The sequence below is a fragment of the Homalodisca vitripennis genome, chromosome 4 (genome assembly GCF_021130785.1).
Source record: "Homalodisca vitripennis isolate AUS2020 chromosome 4, UT_GWSS_2.1, whole genome shotgun sequence".
NCBI lineage: Eukaryota > Metazoa > Arthropoda > Insecta > Hemiptera > Cicadellidae > Homalodisca > Homalodisca vitripennis.
Genome location: NC_060210.1, coordinates 2,132,865 through 2,159,645, shown reverse-complemented (window position 1 = coordinate 2,159,645; position 26,781 = coordinate 2,132,865). Strand labels below are relative to the sequence as shown.

At 29.4% G+C, this 26,781-nt stretch overlaps 1 protein-coding gene across 2 annotated transcripts in view; it reads right to left on the bottom strand.

Annotated features, from left to right (window-relative positions):
• Positions 1-26,781, bottom strand: part of LOC124358889 (tachykinin-like peptides receptor 99D) — a 171,532-nt gene that overhangs the window by 21,897 nt on the left and 122,854 nt on the right. The gene's annotated exons all lie outside the window — the stretch shown is intronic.

Sequence of the window (26,781 nt, the reverse complement as noted above, 5' to 3'; positions counted from 1 at the left end):
ATTCAATAGAAGGTATATAGAACTTAATGTCGTGTACAGTATGTTGTTCTAAGATCAACGACTCTATTCTCCGAAGAGTTATAAAATTATACTTATGACGGTATTGTACCCAGAATATAATATTATTGTTATACAATCCTATAAGTAGAAAAGTTTAAGTCGGATATTAACAAAATAATTTAGTTTTGCAGGATAAGACTGGAAAACAAAAACTAGCCATTCGCTGCAGTAATAAACTGCATAAACTGTTTTCTAATATGCATCGTAGGTATGTACACATATTTTACAGATGTTAACTTTGGAATATGTAGAGGGAAATGCCCTTTTAGGATCCATAGCAGTTGGATTTAATTTTGGTGATAAATAGATTTAAGAACACCTTTTGGAATTTAAAAGCAATTCGTCTCAATCTGTCATAAAGTTTAATCAACTGAATATAATAAGGTGACATTTTATCTGTCCAAATCTTTAGGAATAAAACATAATAAGAATATGTTGTACAGTATATCAGCGTGCGATTTCTATGGGTAGTCTTAAGTAGGTTTTCAGCCGACGTACCTAAAACTACAGCCACAATTAAAGAATGTTTCTAGCAATTAACAGTTAAATATAAGAAATATTAATTATTTAATGTGTCTGTAAATTGACGTTATGATAACTAAATAAGCACAGGGATGAGGATTTGGATTGTTAATTAATTCAACGTTTTTATATAGTAGTCGCGCAGTTTAATGCCTGACCAAAGGTGGCTAGGTCTAAAACAAAAACAACACAGAGTATTGAATTTGAACATTGATTTCACCAGTACAGAACTTGAAGACAATGCAACGGTCAGATTGCCATTACAAAAAGTATATGGGCAGGGAAAAGAGAGTAAGGGGGCAAGATCGTTTGTAATGTACGTATTGATTCAGCTCACGTTGGTCAAAATATTGTTTTCCACTATTGTTTTTCTAAAGAGGAGCAGACCACAGTAGATAAGAATATAAGGTTCCTAGCTCATTTTCGGAGCCAACAGTAAATCAAGGGAAAAATACTGTTTAAAGGACAATAAAACTAATCTGTAAATCACGAATGAAAAATTAACCGAATATATAGCTGTTTGCTTCTACTTCTCAAATCAATCTATTTGAATGAAATGTCTGCTACAAATAAACTATAAATTAAAAACTTATAAACGGAGGAAATGATGGAATTTGCTAACAATCACTCGAGAAGTCGGGGAGAATGTGAGTAAAAACCACATTCTTTTGACGAGGTTCTTCATTTAATTTCTCCAAATGTACTATAAAATCATCAAAGATTTCAGGCTTAAAATCGTAATCAAATTCAACATCCAGATAATGAAAAAAGATTACAGGTAAAATCTTCTCATAATAAACATGTGTATCGATACCTACAAACCTAATGTATTCTTTGAAAAGGAAAATAATTTTTTCAACGGTTATAAGAGATAAGTAAAAATTTTTATTCTGTTTTTCTAAATTCTGTAACAAATTTTGTTTGTTTTTTACCTCCATATTGCAATTGTGTAAGCAGGTTATTCAAATGTGTTAGTTTATTTCGAAATTTCTTAGGTTTAGGTCTTTCGTACAAAATTAAATTACAATCTCTACAAACTAAATATCTTGTATCAATAATTTCTCCTCTATTACAAACACTTGTAACAGTTGGCATTATACTCTTCCATTTAAACAAAAAGATTTTTTGTTATAAATGGAGATTATGGAACTAACTCTGCCGAGATATAAATTTTTTAGCACAAATGTTTATGTTTATATTTCAACTACCGAGATAAAAAGAAATGATTTTATTTTATTATTCAACTATTTAGGATATTTTGTCTATGATTACAAAGATTATTCCGGAAGAAATCGAGATTTTTCATCAGCGAAAGAGTATATTTTTGAAGTTTTAGAAGGAATGTAAGAGAATAATATGAATTTAGCAAATTATTTTTCTTAAATAAAAAATCTATTCTACTAAATAGTCATCAAACAACATGAACTCTCCAAAATCACTTCAGTTTCTAGCATTTAAAGAACTTACCACAGGAAATAGTTATAAAGACTTTCTTTGAATTACCTAAATATGTTAAACAAATGTTGATATTTTCCTTAAGTGAAAACGAATCCTTAAATGAAAACGAATTCAGAGAACTTTTAAGTACTTAAAAAAGTGTTCAATGCAATTTATTATTACAGACAACTTAGATAGTATAAATTTGTTAAATGTAATAGGAGATTTTAAATTAAATAATAGAAAAATAAGAAAAATATTCCGATTTTTACAAAATAAACTAAAACACCAACAATCTGACATTTTTCATCGCTTTTATGCTAAATTTCATTGCTTATTTGTTGAAATGTTGAGAAGACAATATCCATACTGGACAAGAAATTATGCATACAGCTAGTTTTTTAACAAGTCTTTGTAAACAACAAGATTTATCAAAGGAATTTATAAGAGATCACGCTTTTGTTGTAGATTGGGATAAATTATATGGAAAAAAACATTTACGAAACAGATATATTGTGTGTGTGTGGTTCTGACGAAGAAAAGAGAAAAACGTTTGCCATTCAGCAATTCATTACGATATAATGAAAGACATACAAAATTAATGATTGTGTCTCTGGGTGTAGTGTTGTTAGTGTGCGTGTTTGCGCTATGGGAATCACATCACATTCAACTTCTACGGTGTCTATTGTTTAGAGACTTGGCCCTGCACTGCTACTGTCCAACCAAGTTAATGGCTAGGAGCTGTAATTCGGGTCTTAGACTCTGGAATTTTTTTGTTCCCAAGTCTCAATTTTCTTTGGTAACTACTGTGTAGAAGTTGATGGAGAGATACAATTAGGGAATTTGTGTTGGGTGTTTTGTAAGTGTAATGTTGTATTAATGAACGATGTGAATGATGAATGTAATGAACGAATTAAGGAAGAGAAGGAATTAAGGAATGAAGTGAAAGGTGAGGAAGCAAATGGCGCGCCAACCACAGTTGTCATTACTCGGCTTGTTTCTATAGTCATTACACTATGGCCACTCGTGTAAAGACTTGTCCCCAACCACTGAACGACAACCATGTCTTCCTCAATAAAAAGCGCGCCTGAAGCTCTGGGATTTGAACCCAGAACCTCAGGCTTTGAAGGCAAGCGTCTTACCAACTGAGCTACGGAGAGTCTCGAAAGTTATAAGCTATATCTCTGCTATATAAGTTGTTCAATTAGGAGTGCTAGTTTACAAATTTATTAATAATTTTTATATTTCAAAAAACCACTCAACCGATTTTAATGAAATTTGGTACACATATAGTAAATACTTAACTCTTTCGACTTAACTTATCCATAAGGGTGAAATCATCCCCTATTTCTATTAATATTCATAAAAAAATAAAAAACAATAATCAGAAAAATCTGAAACTTCAAAAACAAGCGAGTTCAACTTAAAATTTCATGAAAATAACAAAATTTTCAAAATCTACCCCAATCATCCTTTTCTTAATACTCTTATATCTCGAGAACTATTGGAGCTTTTTTGCTGAAAATTTGGTATATAGGATCAGTAAATATTAAAGTATTTTTTAAAATCATAACTTCCGGTCCAACCCTTAAGATGACCTTGGAATAGTTTTTTGTTAATATCATCCCCAATTTTTAAGATATTCTTTTGAAATTAAAAATGAAATACTTATATCAATGTCTTTAACAATTCTGTAAAGTTGTAGAATTATCCAATGAATAATATAGACAATAAGACGATTTTTTCAAAAATTTTACTGAATTTCTCTAATATCGTTCTTAATCACATCATAGGCTAAAGATTTCTCAGAAACCACAACCACATAACATGTCGAGTTAGTAATAGCATTTTGAAAATCCATATTGATAATTATATCGTTCTTTGAACCAGAAATATTTGTCAAACTCTTTGTTGTATCAATGGACATAAACAGGTCTATTCGCTAAAAATTCTTTAGGATTGTAATACATTTTCTTATTATTACAGTAAACTTTCTTAAAATCTTGATACATCTGATACATGATTCTGAAAAGACCTCCTGAAATGTTTAAATTTTGTAATTTCATCTGGATAATAAGAACCGTTCAATTTTACTCTGATATTTTTTACATCCATACTATCAAACTTTGAAGGATTTTTTTCTTGATTATTCTGTCTATCTGTTTGAAAACCTATGATAACGAACTTGGGATTGAAGATATTTTCTATAAATATTTGTAATATCGAACGAATAAGTTTGTTCCGGAAATACCTTTTTGTTCAATACATTGCCAATCTAGAAAATTAAACATAATGTTTTGACTTTTGTAAATTTCATCAATCAACCTTATTTTACTCGTGATTTTATAATCAATCATTGGAACTCTAATAAAAAAAATCTGTAATTGTTATTTTTCCATCAACAGGCATAACATTTCCAGTTGCAGTCTTCAGAATCACATCATCGTCTTCTGCTCTTATAAAACTTAGATAAAATCCATCTTTATAGATCGGAATAGTAACATTTTCAAAAAATCCTAATCCAAAATGAGATAAATTTCCAGCTGCTTCAAAAACACCAAAAATTTAAAATCTGATTCAAAGCCATTAGAAGTTTGAGAAATAACATCACTTTTTGAATACGAAATAGTTCCTTTAATTGTGCTTAATTGGCCACATTTTTCGACTTCTTCTATCAAATTTATTGTGTTTTCTTACTTCAATCTTAGAAAATAAAAAACGGTATAAAAAATTATCGATTAATCTAACATTATCAGTTCCAAGATATGCTTGACCATCTTTGTTTTGTTAAAGTTCCAGAAATATAAAACTGGAAGTTAGACGAGCAAAAGTTATCTCCAAAAATCAATATTAAACTCAGTTCTTTTATTCGGTTCATTCAAATGTTGTTTACTAATTGGATAGAAATTTTTAAAACTCCGCCCTTTCAATATCACTAGCATATTTTTCTGTAGTCCGCCATTTAATAAGAGAAAATTTAGAAATTTTTAAACATCATGTATAAGAAAGATATCATTTTTTCATCGATCTAATGTACGTTTTTATAAGAAAAGATATAAATTTTAGTAAAATAATTAAAAAGATTAGAGTCATTTTTAATGATCTACTTCGTCATATTCGGGATTCTCTTCCTTAAATTTTGCGATCTTGGTCACATATTTCAATAAAATTTGCACAGGATAGTAACCGCTATCTATAATATTGTTCCAATCAACTGTATCTTTATTTTCATCCAAAAATTTTATACTCAAGTGTTGATAGAGACAAAGAACAGACATATGATCTTTTAATTGATAATGTATATTTTCTTGAATGAACTCTGGGGACAGATTTTGATATTTAGCAATGTTATACCAATTCAATTTGTTTACGTATAATCTCATCATATCTTCGGATAATTCATATTTTTGAGAAATATCATCCCAATGTTCTTTTTTCAAATCTCTTTCGTGTTGCATTATAAAAAGATCGAAAGCACTGTAATGTCCCGCCATCTCTATTTATTAGGAAAAAATTTCAAGTTTTTATAAATTGGCTCTTTTTAGCGTTACATTCAGTATATTTTCCAGAAAAACTCTTTTTAAGTCCATTGATGTTTGCATAGTATTTTATATCATTTGTTTCAGTTTTTTCTTTACATCTCACACAATATATGAGAGTCATTTATATAAGGAAATTTTATCAGGCATAAAAACCCTGCGAGAATACCTATTTCAGTAAGATCTTCCTCGAACTTATTAAGTTTTTCTTCTATTTTTTGAAATTTGTCAGCATAAGAATCATTGTATTCAACAAATTTATGACCAATATTCTCAAAAGTTTTCGTAGCATCTAAACTAAAACTTATCAAACAGACTCTTTAAATTTAGTAAGTTTTTCATTAATTTCACCAACATCGTCTACTGATCTTTTACTTCTTTCATTCAAGTTTTTCATAGACTTCTGTTGTAAAATCTTTAACATGCTGTTTATGATTCTCATAATTTTGTTTTAGTTCATTAAACATTTTAATAGGATCTTCTAATTGAATCATTACAACAACATCAAATGGATTAATTCCTTTACTAACACTGCTAATTCTTTTTCCTTTAAAATCTAAGGCATTTTTAACATTCGGATCATGTAAAATCAACAATATCGATGTTTTCTGATAATTTTAGAGGTTTTTAAAAATTTGTTCTTTAACAACAACATCATGTTTGTCAATACCAGGTCGAACACCGACAATTCTTTTTTTATTAGCCAAACTAACATAATTCTTTTCAACTTTGATCGCTTCAGTAATTTTATCAGCTTTTTCGATATGAGACATTAAATTGGTAAATATTTTTTTTGCACCATCTTCAAATTCTTTTTTCAATGTTTTTATTTTATCAGCAACTTCATTTGAACTCATGAAATTTGCAAGTTTGTTATCATATTCTGCTTTAAAATCTTCAATCTCGACAGCAAACATATCTGAATCTGGAAGGTTTTGTAATAAATTTTCTAACTTGTTATCAAACTCATTTCTCAAACTATCAAAATTCAAACTATTATCTACATTTTGAATAATTTGTTGTTCCAAATACGTCAAAAATATTTTGTGAATCCATATTTATTAAGTAATAATTTGTTAACAACTTCTTTAAAATCTTTACCATCACTCAGTTCATTCAACACAAAAAACACATAAATGACCACAAATTGGGGGATCTTTATAGTCTTGAATCTGAGAATCATTGTAGTAGACGCTTGATTTTTTTCAAATATTTAATCAATTCTATATAGGTGGTTTGTCCTCAATTCTTCCATACGAATCAAAATAACATGCATTCTTATCATTTTTATAATAACAAATCCAATGCGTTCCACTTCCCATAATCGAGTCTAAATTCACAATTCCACATTCAAATTTTTTTTAACTTTTTTCAGTTAATGTATCTCTCATGAAGATTCCTCTAAAATGTTTAATATTTTTGCAGATTTCTTCCAATACCCCGAATGTTAAAGGTTTTAAATTTTTTTTTCAATGTTTGATTTCACGTAATTCAAAGTTTTTTCATCTAATCCAGATCCTGTAAACATCTTCCAACTCTTTATCTAACCAATTTAAAATGTTTCGAACAATAGGAATCACATCCTTTTTAAACGATTGGAGCAGCTTTACGAAAACATAAGGAACAACATTTTTAACAACTGGAATATTTTCTCCAAAATCTAATAAATCTTTCAAAAGTCCACCATTTTTAAGTTCTTTCAACTGATTATAAGGAAAATTCTATTCTGGTTCCTTTATTGTTTTTCTTATGTTTTTCGAGTTTATTGTATTGTCTATTTGTTAAAAATATCTTATCTTCGCCATTTTTTAGTTGATCTATTTTAAATTGAATACTAAACGGGTATTTTCTTCTTAAAAGCGGATTTTATTTTTTCTTTCTGATTTTTGCTGAAATTTACATTCACCTCCATTTATATAGTTAAAATTTCAAGTTCTCTTCGATTCCCATTCCTAGTTTTCTCTTCAAAAACATTGCTCCAGCTGTTTGGAAGCGCAACAAATCTTTCACCTCTAAACTAGCATCTTTTGATAAAAAATCTATCCATTGCTTTTATCTTGCAAAACTTTATCTGCTATATGTCTGGAATTTGTGTCTCTATGTTTTGCATAAAAAATATCACGTGTTCCATAGCAGCTTGATCTAATTTATTTATACCAGGATCTCCTATTTTTAGTCTTTTTTCGAGTTTTGTGCCAGGCCCCAGATACTGATAAGTTGGTACGTGTAATTCAAAAGGTAAATTGTTGATAAAATCATTCAAAAGTCCACTACCCTCAATCATAGATGAACTTATTGTCGGCAAAATTCGTTTTAAATATTTAATTCCATCAGGTTTTTCAATCATTTCGTCAAGTTTGTTCGAAATAAAATCTTTAATTGCTTTCTTTTCATTCAAAAAATTGTTATTTTCCAGCCTTCTCTTGAGCATAAATATAATTAATAATTCCATCGAGTTTTGTCAAAATCGTCGATATATCTGTATTCAATCTAATTATCACTGTATTTTCTCACACCTGATCCTTCGATTCTTTTTTCCCAAATTGGTTTAATTAAGTTAATATATTTTTTACCTCTACTTGACTTAGGCTTCTTAGTAGATGGATCATTATTTTTGTAAATTGGAGTCAGATTCCCATAAAATTTCTGTATACTTTTTCAAATCTTCTTCAGAATATAAATTATCTTTTGGAGCGTCATAGTCTGTTAATAATCTCCATAAACCTTGAGTTCCTTCATATGTTTTTTCATTAATAATGATATCATTATGTTCAAAATTAACGGGTAAATTTCCAATCATAAAACTTCTCTTTTTTCTGTCCCAATACAAACCAAATTTATCATCCTTTGCTCTAGGAAGAAAATTTTTTACCAATTTCACCAATTATTATATCCGTTGTTCCAGGACTTATTGGTTCAACTATGGTAGAGTCTTCAATGATTCGAGGTCTAAATGGTGTTGAAGATGGTAATTTTGGCAATTCAAACTCTTCAGATTCTGGAATTGAAATATCGGCAAATTGTCGTACAACTGGAACCAAATTCATCAAATTTTGATTATCACTTAAAACATTTTTCAATTTTGCCCTCAACGTTTTTTATTGCAGAAGTTACAGGTTGATTGATTTTTTGAATAAATTCCTTGTTCTTTTTCATCAATTCGAATCTGTTCTTTAAATTCTTTGATTAATCTTTTTTCGATTTGGTCAAGTTTTTTTTCGCCTCTTCAGAAGTTATGTTCGCCATTTAATTAGAAAAATGTTGAAACGTGAACGTGGAACGTATAAACGTGAACACGAAACGTAAAACATGAACGTGAAACACGAACGTGAAACACGAACGTGAAACACGAACGTGAAACACGAACGTGAACGTAAACACGAACGTAAAACATGAACGTGAAACACGAACGTGAAAACGTAAAACACGAACGTAAAACATGAACGTGAAAACGTAAACACGAACGTGAAACATGAACGTGAAACATGAACGTGAACGTGGAACGTGAACAGATTTAACCGTTTTTCTGTTATTTTCATAATGTAAATAAAAAGTAAAGATATAATGTAAAAAATAATTGTAACAAATATATTTTATCAAGTAGATTTGTCATACCATTGAGCAGCATTTATATTAGAAAATTTATTCAAATATTTACCATTTTTAGGCTTCAAAGTTAGATTAATAGTTAAAAAACCGTAGTCTTCTTTCTTTCCAAATTTTATCACACAACTCAATAAAGTGGTTTAAAACTCATATCAGATCCCACATAATTGTTATAAATCTTTCTGGAATAATGATCATCTTGTTTAAAAACACACAACATATTCAAATTATTTCTTATAACTTGTTTATCAACCTTTGAAAAGCATTGAGGAAAGATAGATACAAAGATATGTTTTTGTGACGAGACATTACGAAATATTCTTTAATAACGTCTTGATTTTCTAAAATACAATCATCGAAAACGATTAAAGAATTTGGTTTACATTCGCTTAAGTGAACTATGTCCTCGGAAGCATTATAAAATGTGATATTTTTTTGTTTAAGTTTTCTCAATATTTACAAATCTTTCTTGTAATTTTTTATAGGCGTCTTGTTCTAAAGATTTACTAAAAACATACAAATTGGAATAAGGAATCAACCTATTGTATCAACCAAGTTGTTTTTCCACATCCACTTGAACCAACAATTAAACAATCTGATTGGTTGATCTTTCTTACTTTCTTCAAACGTTTGAAGTTTTAATCTGATCTTTTTTGCTTTAAAAAATTTCTCCATTTAAATAGCGAAAATGAAGCTGTTCAAGTTGACTTCAGAAAGCTCTCAATTATTTTTTAAACTTGGAACATCCTATTCATTTAGAGGAAGAATCAAATTATTTCATCGGTTTAAGCGGTTTTTATTCTGACAATTTTGTAATAAATATTAGTGAAAAGTTCTCCTTATTGTATAGGATTTAGTGAGAAGAACGTAACAAAATATATGGTTTAAACAAAGGATATTATACTTTCGATCAAATAAAAAATTCCCTTAAAAATTATCTGAAAACATTCAAACAATCAGATAAATCCTTAAACTTTGACGAAAACAAGTTTGAAATGCAAAAAAAATTATCTCTCTAATAAAATTCAAATAAAATCACCAGTAAGAATAATGTTTTCAGCAATTACTGTAGATTTATTAGGGTTTGTTCAAGAAACTATTGAGCCAAAATCAGGTTATATTTAGGAAATAAAACGCCAAAATTTAGACCGTTTTGATGTAATTGAAGTACATTGTAATCTCGTTGAACCTAGTTTTGAAAATCATACCGAACATTTACACAAAGAATCTGAAATTTTGTACACATTTTTCCCAAATGTTGCTTATGGATCAAAAATCAGTGAAAAAACCGAATGAAATCGATTATATTCCAATTAGAAAAAATATTAAAAGAATTCAAAAAATCGTTCTAACTATACAAGACTCTGAGGGAAATTTATTAAATAATGAGAGTAAAACAACAATATATTTAAGATTGAAAAAGGATTAAAAATGGACCCCAAAATATAAAAAAAGCTTCGAAAACATACATTATGAAGGTAGGGGTGATTCGCCCCCGCCTTCAAACTTTCAAAAAAACACTGTTTTCATTAATGAATCTGGACTTTATTCTCAAAAATAAAAATTACTAGTTAAAAATTTTTCTATCTAAATGGAGTCACTTGTAGGCCTACTCAATAATCAACTCAAATTCAATAACACAAAAATATCTTACGATTGTAGACGAAAACAATATGATCTGGTTTAAGGCTAAAGATGTTGCAAAAATTCTAGAATATGAAAATACTATGCAAACGATCAGATTAAACGTTGACAAAGATGATAAATTAACGTTTAAAGACATGAATCAAGGGGAGCTATTGAATAGCTTACCTTCAAACTTTCAAAACAACACTGTTTTTCGTTAATGAATCTGGACTTTATTCTTTAATTTTTGAGATCGCATAAATCAGAAGCGAAATTGTTTAAAAATTGGGTTACAAAAGAAGTTTTGCCAAGTATTCGTAAATTTGGTGAGTACAAACTTGAAAACAAGATTAAATATTTAGAGGACGAAGTAAAACACTTGCAAATTAAAGATGAAATAAAAACGGAAATAATCGCAAAACAAAGTGTAAAAATTGACTTTAATGAAACCCAGACCTTGTTTGTAAAGATTTTGATAAGAAAAAACACTATGTTTTTGTATTAATTAAGAAGAATCACATGTGGGAATATCCTTATTACGTTATCAGAGGCTCAAAAGAGAGAAATACCGAAAAGATTGAAAGAGCTTGAAATTGATTACCCAGAAAGAAATGGAAATTTTATTAAGATATGGAGATCCAAATAGTATAAATCTCTACAACCAAATGAAAGAATCTTTGAATATTTTTTATACAACGGAAATCATTTTACTACAAATATGGCAGAATCTCGACTGATTTATAGAATAACTACATTACACGATGAAAATGTTTCTAAAATTTTACTAAACATTCGAATTATGATATTTTGTTTGTAAAATGTCTTTTAAGACTATATAGAAATGTTGAATTCTCTCTTCCGCATACGCAAAGAACTGGTCTAGCAAAGATTTGTTTTTTAGCACAATCTTTACAATATACTTGTTTGTTGTCTTTACTATAATGGAGATTATAAAATTCTGAAATATTCTTAACCTTTTTACACCGTGTGCACTCTTTCTCTTCTAAAGTTAATTTTTTTCCCATTTTTTATCGTATAATTCTTTATGATATTTACTATGACAGTCTTTACAATTATATTCAAAATCCATATTTTCTTTGCTTATTCTTATAAAAATTCTTCAAAATCTTTAAATTCTTGACACTTTTGTACACTTCTTTTTGGGCCTCCATTTATATAAAAAAAATTACAGCTTTGACTTTCTCAATTCATATTCGTAAAAAACTTCAGGTTATTTCTCATTTTTCAAAGTTTCCAAGTTTATTTAATTCGTCTAATATATCAGATTTTGCTTCATTTTTATAGCCATACGGTACTGTATCGATCTTATTTTTCTAGGACAATTCTCTTATCATCTTTAGCGTTCAGTGCCAGCTTGTTTATGGTAACTGTGTACAACTCATGTTTGTAGCTTTTGATTACTGTCATCTCCCTAAAATTCTTCTTTATCTTCGAACAAACATTTCTTCAAGTTTTCGATATTTATTGTTTTATTTACAACGCTTCTCTTAATCCCTTTGCATCTTACTGGATTTTTGTCTAGATATTTGTACGAGTACATTTTCGATCTCAATCCACAAAATTCTTCTAAAACTTCGCTATTTAACTCATCTTTGAAATTTCCCTATTACCTTCTTATTTTTAGTAGTGAAACATTCGTGATCTTTTGGATAATCACTTGTAATCAAAGTCATCTAAATTTTTTCTTTAATAATTTTAAAAGGATCTCGTTTCAATTCTAGGAAATAACTGTCTGTATCCATGTAACACAGATTCAAATCTGGGTCAAACTTCTTTAATTTATCGTAAATAAAACTCGTACATTAACAATTTTGATAGGTCAAGAACTGAAAATCCTATGTAGATCGGTTTGTTAAATTTAACCTTTTGTTTGTACATGTGACTCGCTATACAGTTGTCGTCAAAGATATTAAAGCATTTGAAATTTGTTTTCTTAGCTTGTTTCATTGAAAAAATTCTTCATTTCCTAGTTTGATATCACATCTATTTCGCACATTTTCCATAGATTTTCCAAAAACTGAGTTGTTCATCAGCTTGTAAAAATCTTTCTCAAAGTCACTTGTAGCTTTGGTTCTCATGTTTGTGTTAAAATCAATGTACTTTTTCTTAAAAGGCTTCTGATCAAATGCAATAACTCTATTCACATGTTTCAAAATCATACCTTGTTCCAGATAGAATTTCAAATTTCTTGAATGAACAACGTATTCAGTTTTATCCAGTAAAGTTGTGCAAAGTTTGTTTTTATAATGTTCGGGCGAGCAAGAGGTAAATCCTTGTGATGTTCATGTAAATTTGTTGGATATCCTAGATCAACTTCGAGAATATAGCCATAATCTTCGTCGCCAGTGAGTTCTAAAATTGTTTCTTGCCCACTCTTCTTTTTGTATATGTTTTAGGATTCATCCACTTGATTTCGTTATATGGTAAATTTTGCATAAGCCCGTAACCATAAAGGTTATTGGAATCGACGTACAACAGATAGTTTTCAGGCTTTGATTCATCAAAATCTTTCAAATATTTGTTATTTGCTTTAACATATCGTTTAATACATTTGAGGAAATGCCTCCGCGAATACCTTATTCAATCATTAAATACATATTATAATCACTAATCAATTGTAATTCTATTTTCGTTAATTTTAACATAGCGTCCCATGCGAGACTTGGAGCTGTTAGATAATGTGCTGGATCAAGTTTGTAACAATTTAAACAAATGTTTTTGAAGTTTTCAAATTTATCAGCGAGCAATAGTACATCTTGGATATTGTACAAATCAGAGTAATTTCCAAGATTTTTATCTTTTAATTTGTTCCATACACTCAAGTAGTGTTGATAATCTTTCTCAGATATGCTCTCGTCTGTCAAAAGTGAATAGAAATCTTGAACTTTCAGGTCTTCTGTGTAATCAAGTTTTTCAATACTATCGATAAATTCGTAAGGAAATATGCCTTTTCCAGATAGAATTTTAAAGATTTCTTCTTCGTCATTTGGTTGTCTATCTAGAATTGCGTTCAGTATTCGTCCATCTCTTGTATGAAATGATTTGTATGCTTGAAATCATCTTTTTTGAGGTTTTTAGCTAACTTTTCAATAGATGATGCCATAAATCTGAACGTATCTACGAATGAAAACTTGATGAACTTTCTTGGTTTTATCATCTTCAAACTCATACCCATATCCTGAATTTACTGAATAATTTATATATTTTTCATCTGTGTTTGCGATCAAATCGACATTTCCATATTGTTTAGCCAATTCTTTTATGTACAAATGAGTATCGTAGTTACTCATATTGTGACAGAAAAACTGGAATATTTGAGGAAATTTGAGATTCAGATTACAACATGAATGAGCTGCGCCTCGAAATTTACCTGTTAAATGACAATGATCTCTTACTTTATTATAACTCTTATCTTTCCAACTATCAGGAGTAAAACCATACTGAATTGACTCAACATCATAAGCAGACCATTCGCAAATATGACAAACGTTTGCATTTTGGTATGAAATTTCTTCTTCTTCAGTCAATTTCATAGGTTTTTTGTTCTTAGAATTATATTTTGTAGCTATGTATTTTGATATTTTATTGAGTTCTTCAAACAATTTTGCAGGAACATTTGGCAAATCTTCTTCATTTTTTGCTCGATAAACATATCGGCTTGTACATACGATTGGTCACATTCGACACTACATATAGAGTAAAAACCATAAGGAATGTGCTTCTGAATCTTGGTTGTAGTCGATCTTTGTGGATTGTTCTTGCATGTCGGAATTTTTTTCTAATATGCTCTCAAAATCCATATAAATAACGTACGGATGGCTAAACTTCTTTTGATAATTAGTAAATGATGTTGTTTGACCTGGAAATGGCATAATTGGTTTACAAACTTCATGTTGCTTGCAAATTTCTAAATGATCAGCTAAAGCACTATATTTGTAGAAATGACTCAAACATCTTTTACAAAGAAATTTTTTATTTTTACATTTAGATAATTGAGAGAAAACGAGTTTATTTAAATCCGTGATCAAAACATAACGAGATTTGTCTTCTTGTTTAACATACAATAAATCGATTTCTAACTCTGCATTATAAACTTCGGAAATTTGTAATGGAACAATGTTGAGTTTTTCGTCATTAAGTATAGATATTTATAGACATTTTTGGATATTTGTACTTGGAATTGGAGCTGCGTTTCTCAAATAATTGTATATCTTTTTAAAGAAATTGGATACTCAAAGCCCGAAAATATCTCGTCATTTACAAATTTCTCGTATTGCTTTGCTCTGTCAGCATTTCTTTTTCGGGTTTTCCAATAGCACATCGGATAGAATAAACAAAACAGAAAATCATCTTTATTTTTGATATTTACACAAGCTTTCTTTACCTTGATCTCTTGTGGTAAATCGATATATGATCCTGCGTTCATAAATTCGTGTTTTATTAAGGCTCAAAACTAATTGTTTACAAACTTTAAAATGTCCATCCAGAACCTCTATTTGGATGATTTGTCTGTTCTCGATGTGTTAATTTATTAAATTGCTTAGTAAATAAAGTCGTTTACATCAAAGATCTCGTCTGCTTTTATAGTAAAGTACATTGGGCAAGTTTGTGGTTCACCGTTTACTAAAGTTCTTTCGTATTCACATTCCAAAGAGATATAACCTTTTCATATTTTTAACATTTTTCTTGAAATTTTTCGATTAAACTTTTAATTTCTGGCCTCATAATTGATAGGTATTTGTAAATTGACATGGGAATTGTCGTTTAAGTTTGTTAAAATGTATTGCTTGAAAAGACGGTGAATTGAGGATAAAACTTCTACATCAATGATATTTTTATGTTTTTCGTTAAGAGTTTTGTCAATTTCTTCGATCATTTCAGACTTAGTTTTATCGTTTGTTTCTATGGACAATTTTTCAGCGATTGATTGAATTTTTTTCATCTTTTAAATAGATTGAGATCTTTTTTATCTTCCTTAAAGTTTTTCTTTAATTCTCGTAATTTTTCTATATTGTACATCTTTTCATGATCGACCAATTTGATTTTCTTTAGCCCAATTCCTAAAATAATTCAGTTCACTTTCGTAAATTTGTTTGTTTTTTAAATGGATTTTTGAGCTATAATGTCGATCATAGTTATGTTTTAGGATTTCTTTCTTACAAAACGGACATGTTACTTTTTTCACCCTTCATTTATATAAGAAAAATTTTAAGTACCAATTTTTTCTAAATTCCAATTTTATAGTGAATTTTGAGAAATATCGTTTCAAATTATCAAACTTTTAAGCTAAAACTTCGCAATAATTAGAGATAGTTCGGTAGATTTTTCAGGATTTTTCAAAAGTACCAGTTTGTATGTACCTTAAAAAGTTGATAATTTGAACGATATTTCTCGAAAATTCACTATAAAATTGGAATTTAGAAAATCTCTAATACATTTTTTGTTCTATATAAATGGAGCTACTAAAGGAAATTAAATGAGGTTGGTGATTTAAAGTTCAAAGAATTTAAAGAAATTGATTGATATAGAAGAAAATAAGAAGTATAAAAAATTGTGACATTGGATAAAATGAAAGATAAATTTGGGCTTACAATAATTGCCGAGTTGGGAAGATTTCAAAGTACATTTGCCAAATAGATTTTTGACGGTTTTGGATGAAAAAAAGATTAAAGAATTGAATAAACATGATAAATTTACACTTGGTTGTTACTGGAAAGAAGACTATTAAAGATAAAGACTGTGTTACTATCAATTTTGTAGAATAGAAGATTTTTCGTTTATTCGTAGCAGACAAATAGATTGACTAGACTGCTCAAGAAAGTATAAGCAAACAGCTATAGATTCGGTTAATTTTTCATACGTGATTTACAGATTCGTTTATTGTCCTTTAAACAGTATTTTCCCCTTGATTTACTGTTGGCTCCGAAAGTGAGCTAGGGAACCTTATATTCTTATCTACTGACCACATTTAATATCCCTATCTCCACCATCTTAGCTCGTGTACCCATTACTCTAAAAACTATAATAGTTACAGGAATGAAAGTTTTGCATGTATTCCAATTCACACACATTAACATCTTTAAACTAGAGGATTTTGTACAATATAATTTAGTTTTGTATTTATGATTTTTTATAATGTTAAAAAAGTAATAAACAAGTAAGTAAACTATACTGCCTGAAGTTTCTCTATCGCATATTTACTCATTATTCCTATCTATTATTGACATACTAGCACTAGTGTAAAAGAAGTCACATAGGGTTACGTCGTGCTCAATTCTTGGTTGTGTGGGCTAAAGCATGCAAGCCGTCAGAAAATAAAATATTGTTTTAAACTAACCAACTATAATAAAACATATACATGTTATATATCATTGTATGGATAACATTTCAGGCTATTTAAAACTTGAAAATCTAAAAAAAATAAAAAAATAAAATAGTGGTTTTAAGTTATTTTATTCCCAAGCATACCCGCAATTAAATTCTTAATAACATTCTCTAACATGTAAAACTGTAAAAATTCCAAAATATAAATTATTACATTTTATTAGGTATCACGTATAAAAAACAACTAACGAGGCTTAATTTTTACGTAAACAGAAAAATTCCTTATTAATGTAAATTATGGTTGGTAGGTAGCCCGTTATTAAAGGCGCTAATAACATTTAATAATTAACTATGATTATTAAAACGTTAGACTCCTAGAAGTATATTAAATTTTATAATTGCTGGAATGCCACATGTGACTGTGTGTAAACATGCATACAGAGTATGAGCAGTGTAGAATGTAATTTGTTGTGCTACATGGATATTTTTTTTTCCGGAAGCACACGTTTTTTTAACACGCCGTTGTGGGTTTTCCAACATCACATGCAAGACAATAGACGCGGATAATTGTAGCTGCTTTCTTAGTGCGTACCCATTGCCCACACCTTTATCATTCACATTTAAGGTTGTTGTGACAAAAATCATGAATTGATTTGAACGTATCAATTAAATATGAAGTAAATTAAATTGTGGCTTTAAATGAAATTTCTAATTCCACCTTAGCAAAGCCTGTTAAGCTACCGCCACGCGGGTTTTTCCTATGCAGAAATAACAGCTTGTTTAAAAAAAGTATTTGATTTATTACACTAGTTTTTAATTATTTAAAACGAGTGCTAAGCTTCTGTGTACGTAATAAACCACTAGTAGATACTACATATTACATTATTTTTCAAAATGTTACCTTGATTTTATAAATTAAATGACTCTATATTAATTAACCGTAAATATGTGAAGGATTTTAAGAAAATTACAAATCTTACCATTATAATAATTCCAGTTATATATTTAGTGATAATTGTATTATTTCATATGCCAAATTAAATGTTCAATATTTTGTGTTATAACTCATATTGTAATTGATGAAATACCACTTATGGGCAGGGTTAAGTGTAATAATCAATGTTATAACAATATAACTTCTTCAAACCACTGCTTCTTCTCTCCATTGTGAAGTAGCTCCCCTAATCACAACAGTCTACCCAACAACTTGCGGATTCTTTTAATTACTATTACGAGAATATTCATCAATTGTCGCCATTAAAACATTTCACCATCTGTTTAGGAACTAATTTGTATTATATAATCACATACCGTAATAATATTTCATGAAATCTATAAACTATATTCCACAAATAAAGAAATAGTCTGCCTCTTTATTTTGGTGTGGTCGTGATGGGAAATGTTATTTGAAAGATTTAAAATATCAAAAACAAAACGTCTATATCTACTAAATTACATTTTGAGCTTGAAAAACTTAAACCGGCTGCCATTCGTATAAACCATAACTATATCAATGCTAGATTACAAAATAATGTCACAAATCTAAGGCACATAAAATTTTTCTTCATCGGGTTGGCTGACGTACGCTGTTTTAACTTAAATTGTAATTTCCAACGGTTAGTTTTAAGGGTATTATGCTACTGACACTCTGATCATAAAAATATATTGTTTGCAATCTTTAGCTTTTTTTAAAATCATCGATTATTTCTTAGAGTAAATTCCTTTAAACACTACATGAAAATATCCATTACTTACTTTTACAACGAAGTTGGCTTTCTGTTCCTTTACTATAATTATAGTCTCTTTGTCGCACTTAAACAGAGTTATGAAAACTAATTCGAGTTAACGGTACGATAAACCTTGTAATACGTTCAACACAGTCGGTAATAAAATAAAATTGTGCATTGTGAGGGAAACTTGAAAGCTTGCGCATTACGTTATCCAACTTTGTGCATTTACACTCCAATAATCTAAGGAATATTTTATTATTTTGTCCTGTTTTCCGTTAGAAACGGAGATAAACTGCAACTTCAAATTTTTTCACAAAACTATAAATCCATTGATAAAGTTTTAGGCGTTTAATTCTTTTTATGTCGTCTTTTTATTACACTGCAGTCCTTTAATAAATATAGCAATTTATATAAAATCACATCCTTAATGTATAAGCATTCCCCCGTGAACCAATACGCGAATTCAAGTCAGACAAACGTGTTATGTGTTTTTGATAAAAAAATATGCTATCTTTAGTTCCCAGAGCAGTGTAATCGCCCCAGTGATCTTATCGACCTGTCTGTGCAGATCTCGGTTTGTCATACGTACCAATGTTCCCAATATTAAAACATTCCCCCAATTCGCATTTTGTTCATCCGTATATAAAATATTGATACCCTAAGCAAGAAGCTGTTTTTAATTACTGTCGCTTTTCGAATGTTAATGCTACAGGTTGGTAAATAAAGTTTCCATAAAATACTTACGCGTCCAGTAGATTAAAAATGCTATTGGCTATTAGAGGTCGTCTAACGGAATTTGTAGTATCCTCTAAAAGAGGAGGCTTCTTATTAGGTCAGGATCTGGTAACCGGGTTCACTGTAAGACTTTTTTCAACAACAGGATTATTGTCCAACATTCTTGAACTTTAAATTTTTGAAATATATCATGCAAATTTTTTTGCATAAAATACGTTAAAATAAAATACCTATCAGCATAAATGCCTCCACAAGGGTAACATGGCCTGCCCAAGATTTCTTGAAAGGGCCATGCATTATTTACTCTGCGGCTTTCAAACGCACTGCTTCGGCAAATAAAAAACCAATCCAGCTCAAAAAATTAAAAAAAAAACAGTTAAAACCATGTTTATATGGTACGGAACAAATGTCTATGTTTCGTATTATAATTCTTGTCAGATTGTACCAACAAGTGAATTATTGTAAGTTATTCTATTTGATTGGTCCCTATTAGTATATGACATTTCATACAATAATTTGATATTTCTGATATGAATGACTTCTGATTCTGACACAACAGTGTGGTGACGTGGTCGGTCATACACCATATCACATAACGCGATGTCATTCGAACATTACTAACCGTTCCTGTAATAGTGACGTATTTTACTATAACGCATGTGTTACTTTTGAACACAATGAACTCTCGGTTGTAATGGAATCAGCTTTGTGCATACTCTATGAAAGAGCACTAGTTATATTAAAGTGATGACTTTGTAGTTTTGTGCAATTTATATTAAACTAAGTTTTATTATTTATCACAATATAATTTGTAATTTGTAGCCTTTTAGAATATAACACTTTAATTTCGTAATAACTCAGGACTATGCATGAGTTTTTATTAAAACAAAACATGAAAGAGACTACTAGTAGTAGTTTAAATTTATCCTAGTATTGGTTAATATGTTTACAGTTTACAGTCTGCAAATGCTACACAAGATATGCTAATGATGTTTATGTTATTGATGATACCAATTACCAATTTACCAATTAGCATTGGTACATTATTTTACCACAATACTTCTTATAAAAACTAGTTTGATATTTAGTATCTTATTTTCCTTGTCACGCAACTACAGGTTGGTACAGGTTCAGCAACTGACGTCACGTGTACAAAAATAACAAAAAGTCGTGACATTTTTTAAAGTGGTTACTGGTGTAAATAACACTTAACTTCCCCGACAGCTACCAGATCTCCGATAATGATTGATATATAACTTAGTAGAATTGTTTGTCTTTGCATTTTATAAATTTGTGGTAAACAACTTTACGACTAAAATAAAAATGTAATGATTATAACGCTATCTAATAACATCAAATGGAGCTCAGCAAGACAATAATAACGAATCATTAAAAACTTACTGAAAAATGTGTTATTTTTGTATACAGATATAGAAGTTTTCAGCCACTCTTTATAATGCTAATGTTAAAAAAATAGAGCACTACGCTCCAAAAATAGAAGGTTACGTCTTCTGCAGATGTAAAAACCTTTAGGCAAACGTAAAACATGTAAAAAATTAAAAGCTAATCAGTTGGTAATATTTTTCATACACCGGTTGAAAGATAAAATCTCAAGATATACCTGACGGTCAAGCGAATCAACGGGATGGATATAAGCACAAAAATTATTGTAGTATTCTAACAATAGCAAACATCTATACACCTGTTATCCTTTTAAAACCATCCATCCTTAATGACAGAGTTAAAAATTACAAGGTAGGAGTACGCTCACCACGTGTCACGTAACAGGCTTCGCTGAGGTTGCGTGCAATATATGAAGTATAGCTCATTTTAATATCGAAATTTAATGTAGCCCAGTACACATGAAGACAATTATATAGAAAATAACATTTTTGTATCCCATTGGAATGTTAAAGAAAATTGAGTTAGCCTACTAAGGGATAGGCGTCAATAACATTCAGCTAATGGATGGACACCGACCGTCATAAATGTATTCCTGCCTATACGGAAATGACGTTTCATATGAGATATGACTTATACAGGTAAAATATTTCTTGAGATATGTTGCCATATGATACATTCATGTTTTGTTCATGACATCTGGTGCAATGTCTATATAATAGGAATCTAATCCCTTTTGTTATTTACTCTACGCTACACAACTATGCAAAACTGTACGAATATTTTTACGTATTGGAGTAGTTAAACCACGTGATGGGTGAAAATATAAGGGTTATAATCTCGCATGCTTGCGTTCAGATTTTTTACAATTGATTTATCCTGCTAATTTCTCGTTGTCATGATAGTTTTCCATAAGACCGATATAAAAAAATATTCTAACTCTCAGACAAATTCCATGTAGTGACATGCACGATCATCGAACTCGGCGTTTTTATTATAGAAATGAAACTTCATACGCAATTTTAGGTATACTTCAGTTAGTTGTTAGGTTATAATGACAACAAACAGACTAACAGATAGACAAAGAGACACACATTACTTAAATTCTTCCAGCCCCTTCAGTGACAGGATTCGCTAAGTTCAGCCAATAAGCATTTTTCTCTACAAAAATATCACTTTCACTTCCCGTTATTTGCTAACTATTAATCAACGTATAAACAAGCAGTATTTTTAAAGATATGTAATTTAAAAGAATTTTAATTTTATTAAATTGTAAAAAAAATAGGATAGCAATATTCAAAATTTATTAGGTAGAGAAGTAACTGTATTATCAATGGTCAAAGAACAAGATAGTAAATGAATTCTAATTTTGGCTACTATAAAACTTTTTTCTTACACTAACTCATATCTTGTACAATATTGTAACGATTAAATAAATGGTATGACTGTATATCACTTTTGAAATACAAGACCAAAATGCAAACAATAAGGGTAACATTGGTCACTGCCCCAACTGATTTCAATAGGACACTATTTTTTTTTTTTATTGTGAACCAAGCAATGTTGTTTACATTTGTCATAAAGTTAAGTATGTTAGAAATTTACATTTGCCTGTATTCAAGTTTTGTTAATTAACTGTATATGATATGAGACTGAATGGTAATAAGGGCTTTACAGCCCTAACTCCGCCTCTTTAATAAAGGCATTTTCATTCAGATTTATTTACTTTGCTTTGAAAGCGACAGTAAGCTCCATTCATTGAATGAAACGATTTCATTTAGTGACGATTGACATAAATTTTTTTAAGTATACTTTTATAATTATTCATCTATATAAAATACTCAATAAACATGTTATGGACTTTTATATATTAAATGGACAATAGTGGACAATGTCGAGTAATAAAATGCGGAAAATTTCCACATCTTATCTGTGTAATTATATCAAAATTAAAAATAAGCATACTTAAATTGTATTTTCCAATATGTTAGTTGAAAAAAAAAATCACCTTATATCCGTCTGTTTCGTAACAAAAACTCGCGCATTTATAATGAGTTGGTTCCTGAAAGTATGCATTACATGCATGTTCCTTAGAAATCGTTGTAAACGTATATTCTTCACTAAATTAAAATAATTCTAACCAATATTATATATTATTTAACGTATATTTTAAAGTTTTGTTGTGTTTTATAACATTTATTTAGAGATAAAAATAATCCAGCCCTTAGTTTTTGTCTCCGGATTTGGTTATGCATTTATATGTTTAGGTTGTGATTGAATTTTTGGAAAAATGTTGTTATATATCACCTTCTTTCTACTGCCGTTAATGAACGAATTATATGAAGTTTACGATATTAGTGGTTTTCAATGCTTGTTTATTTTTAGTTTTATCGACTATGAGGTAATTTTTTTGCGGTGCGATGTTTCAGCTATGATGCTAGAAATAATTTGTACTCATACATATCCCTTTTTCTTGTGAGAAGCAATATTATATTCTAAATAGTTTTTCTAGGACTGTGTGGCTCAAACAAATTATTGTATGTGTTCGTTAATTAATTTTTGTCTACTTTATTTTTAACACAATAGTTAGTTTTCAGTAAGTCCACAGTTTCTTTTATAGAAGTATTTTTTATACCTTTTATATGAGTATATTGAACTTCTAAATAAAATATTAAATTGATTGCACCATCCTATTGTACTACGGACAAAAGGGGCATGATACAGCATAAAGCCTGTGACAATGCAAAAGCGAACCGCTTTATTTTTTTCATAGTAGAAGTCATAATTGTAATGCCCTAACACAGTATGAATATTATATGTAATATTTACATATATTAAGAAAACTGTTTTAAAGAGCAATATTTGTTACATAATTGCTGAAAAATGAATATGAATGTGTTTTACTTTGAAAAGTAAGATATTTACCAACTTTATTATACGCGTTTAAGTAAAATCATAATAATATTATAAGTGCAATAGTCACTTTGTTTGTTTGTTTTGCATTCATACATAAACAATGAAACTGATTATACTGAAATGTTAGATGGACATTCTACTGTTACCTTGTATATGTATATACAAAAATATATGCATATTTCCTTTCGAAATCCCACTATGCTACGTCGTATTGGTCTATAAAGTAACAAAAAATTCAGCCATTGTCTCTTAAGCTTGGAAAAGTAATTGAAGGAGCCTTTTAAAGGTAATGAACCGTTATGAATGTACATAATTTTATGACAACACAACCATATATTTCGATTAATTTTGCCACTATTTTCAATTTGTGTTCAATAGTGTTAGAAATTTTTTCATTAACCGCTGTTGATCACAACGTAAGAATGTATTAAGATAATAAAATACAACCTTTAAGTAAAATATACTTTTAAGTATACATTTTAGCAAACATGGAGTACTTGGTGAGTACTTTAATGCAAATACAGATATAAAAGACAATTTAATACCTAACTTTGACTATAACTTTAAAAAAAGTTTTAAAACTCTCTTATGCACTTTAAAATTGTGAATGTTTTTGTAATTTCTTCATCGGGAAATAATGAGAAATATGGGACGAATACTATGGGATAGAATACTAAGACCAGAGTAAATTTGAATCGCTATAAATATAAATTTATGAAATATGTTCTAGTTGATAGAGTTGATCAGAGGCAAACTCAACATTGGAGCCTAATACATATGATTAATTTGAACCAGACGTGCTCATAAACTTTCCAAGCCTACAAGTACGAAACATTGGGTCACTGCTGTAAAAGATCTGAAATACTACAATAAACGGAATGGCACTCGAAACTAGAACCAAATTTAGCTAAAATATCGAAATTAAGTTTCTAAACATATTTTAAAAGCCATTTTATATGTCAAAATCCATCTTAGTTGCCTTTTGACAGAAGTAGGCTTTTCAGATCTGTATAAATATATATATATATATATATATATATATATATATATATATATATATATATATATATATACTAAATGGTTATTTTTAATTACTTTTAAATAATATTAAAATTTAAGTCTTTACTCTGAAATATACTTGCACGTACTCTCTTGAAATCTTGAATACATATTTTGTTTATCAATATTGGCGTCTGAAATAAAAATGACTCGTACCCGAAGTGATATAATGGGAGCCGCGAGTAACTGCTAGTTTAGAAATGAATATAAAATAAAATTCCCACTCCGGTTGTGCTAATATCAGCGAGAAACTTGCCAGGAGGGTTGAGTGCTTGTAATTGTGGTAACAATGTAACCTCCCCTCACCACTGCTTCCTCCCTCAATTGTATTGCAGCTTCCCTAACCACAACATTATAACCAACAACGCATGTTTACTTTCCATTACTATCATAGGAATATTTATCCATTGAAGGCATTGAAACTGTCTGCCATAGTTTACTTGACTATAGACTTGACTTACCTTTCAGAGCGAGGGGATGAATGAAAAGGTTTAATATTTATACTAAAACAAATATTTTATTATTTTTATACCTTTAATTTATCATTCAGGTTTGAACTTTTATGTAGTACATCAGTTAGTTCACTATAATTAATAAACATTACCATCGCTCTTTAATTTAATAGGTACACATAACTATTCAATGTTGTTGGTAGGTTTACATCTCATAAATATAGCATAACACATTTTTAATAATTAGTCCTACAAATAACTGAAAATTTAAAACTGCACCAAATTTGTCTGCAGTTTTTATAAAATCTCTTAAACGCGTTTACATTGTGATCTTAAAACTCATTCATTTAACACGGACCTTTTCATACAGAGTTGCATATTAATCACGTAATTTTAAAAATTAAATTGTGCAGTGTGAAGAAAACTTATGCTGTAAATACTCCTTTCTGTCTTTATATTTATTTTTCAGTCCATCCGCATGATATATTGACGTGAAATTGACCTATATTTTTCCATGGAGCTTCATTTTCATTTATGTCTAATTCAATAATTGTTTACGTCTATTTATGGAATTTAGCTAATTACTCAATTAATTCTCTTTATAAAAAAACATAATGGAACAAAAAACCCCAGAGTGAAAATTCTTTAAAACACATAAAATAAAATCAAATAAGACTTTTGACATAGTAACACATGTAGACTAATAAAAGAGGTATGGGCTTGAAAATTTTGCATGTAACTCAGATATACGTGTTACTCGGCACGTGGGGTGACTTACTTATATCTTATAATAAACCGTTTTTAATTTGTTATGTAATTGTACATCTCAAAGAAATTGTTAACTTAAAAATTAATAAAATAAAGTTATGATATAGTCCATGTCACACGTGTTATGTGCAAGCTTTACCTTGTCAACCAATACTGAATCTCTGCCTGTCACATGTTTCTATGTTACTGATATAAAAACACCCCACGTCAGTAGCGTGTTACGCAACTTATACGTCTCTCGGGTATATTAACGTCAGTCAAACATCAATAACCACACAAAAGACGAGTGCAAAAAGATTTACATTAGGACTATCTCGCGTCAGTCCAATATCAATTACCACATAAGTGACTCGTGCCAAGATATTCACATGAGGACTATCTCGCGTCAGTCCAATACCAATATCCACATAAGTGACGCGTGCTAAGATATTTACATGAGGACTATCTCGTGTCAGTCCAATATCAATTATCACATAAGTGACGCGTGCCAAGAGATTCACATGTGGGCTATCACGCGTCAGTCCAATATCAATTACCACATAAGTGACGCATGCCAAGGGATTTGCATGAAGATTATCTCACACA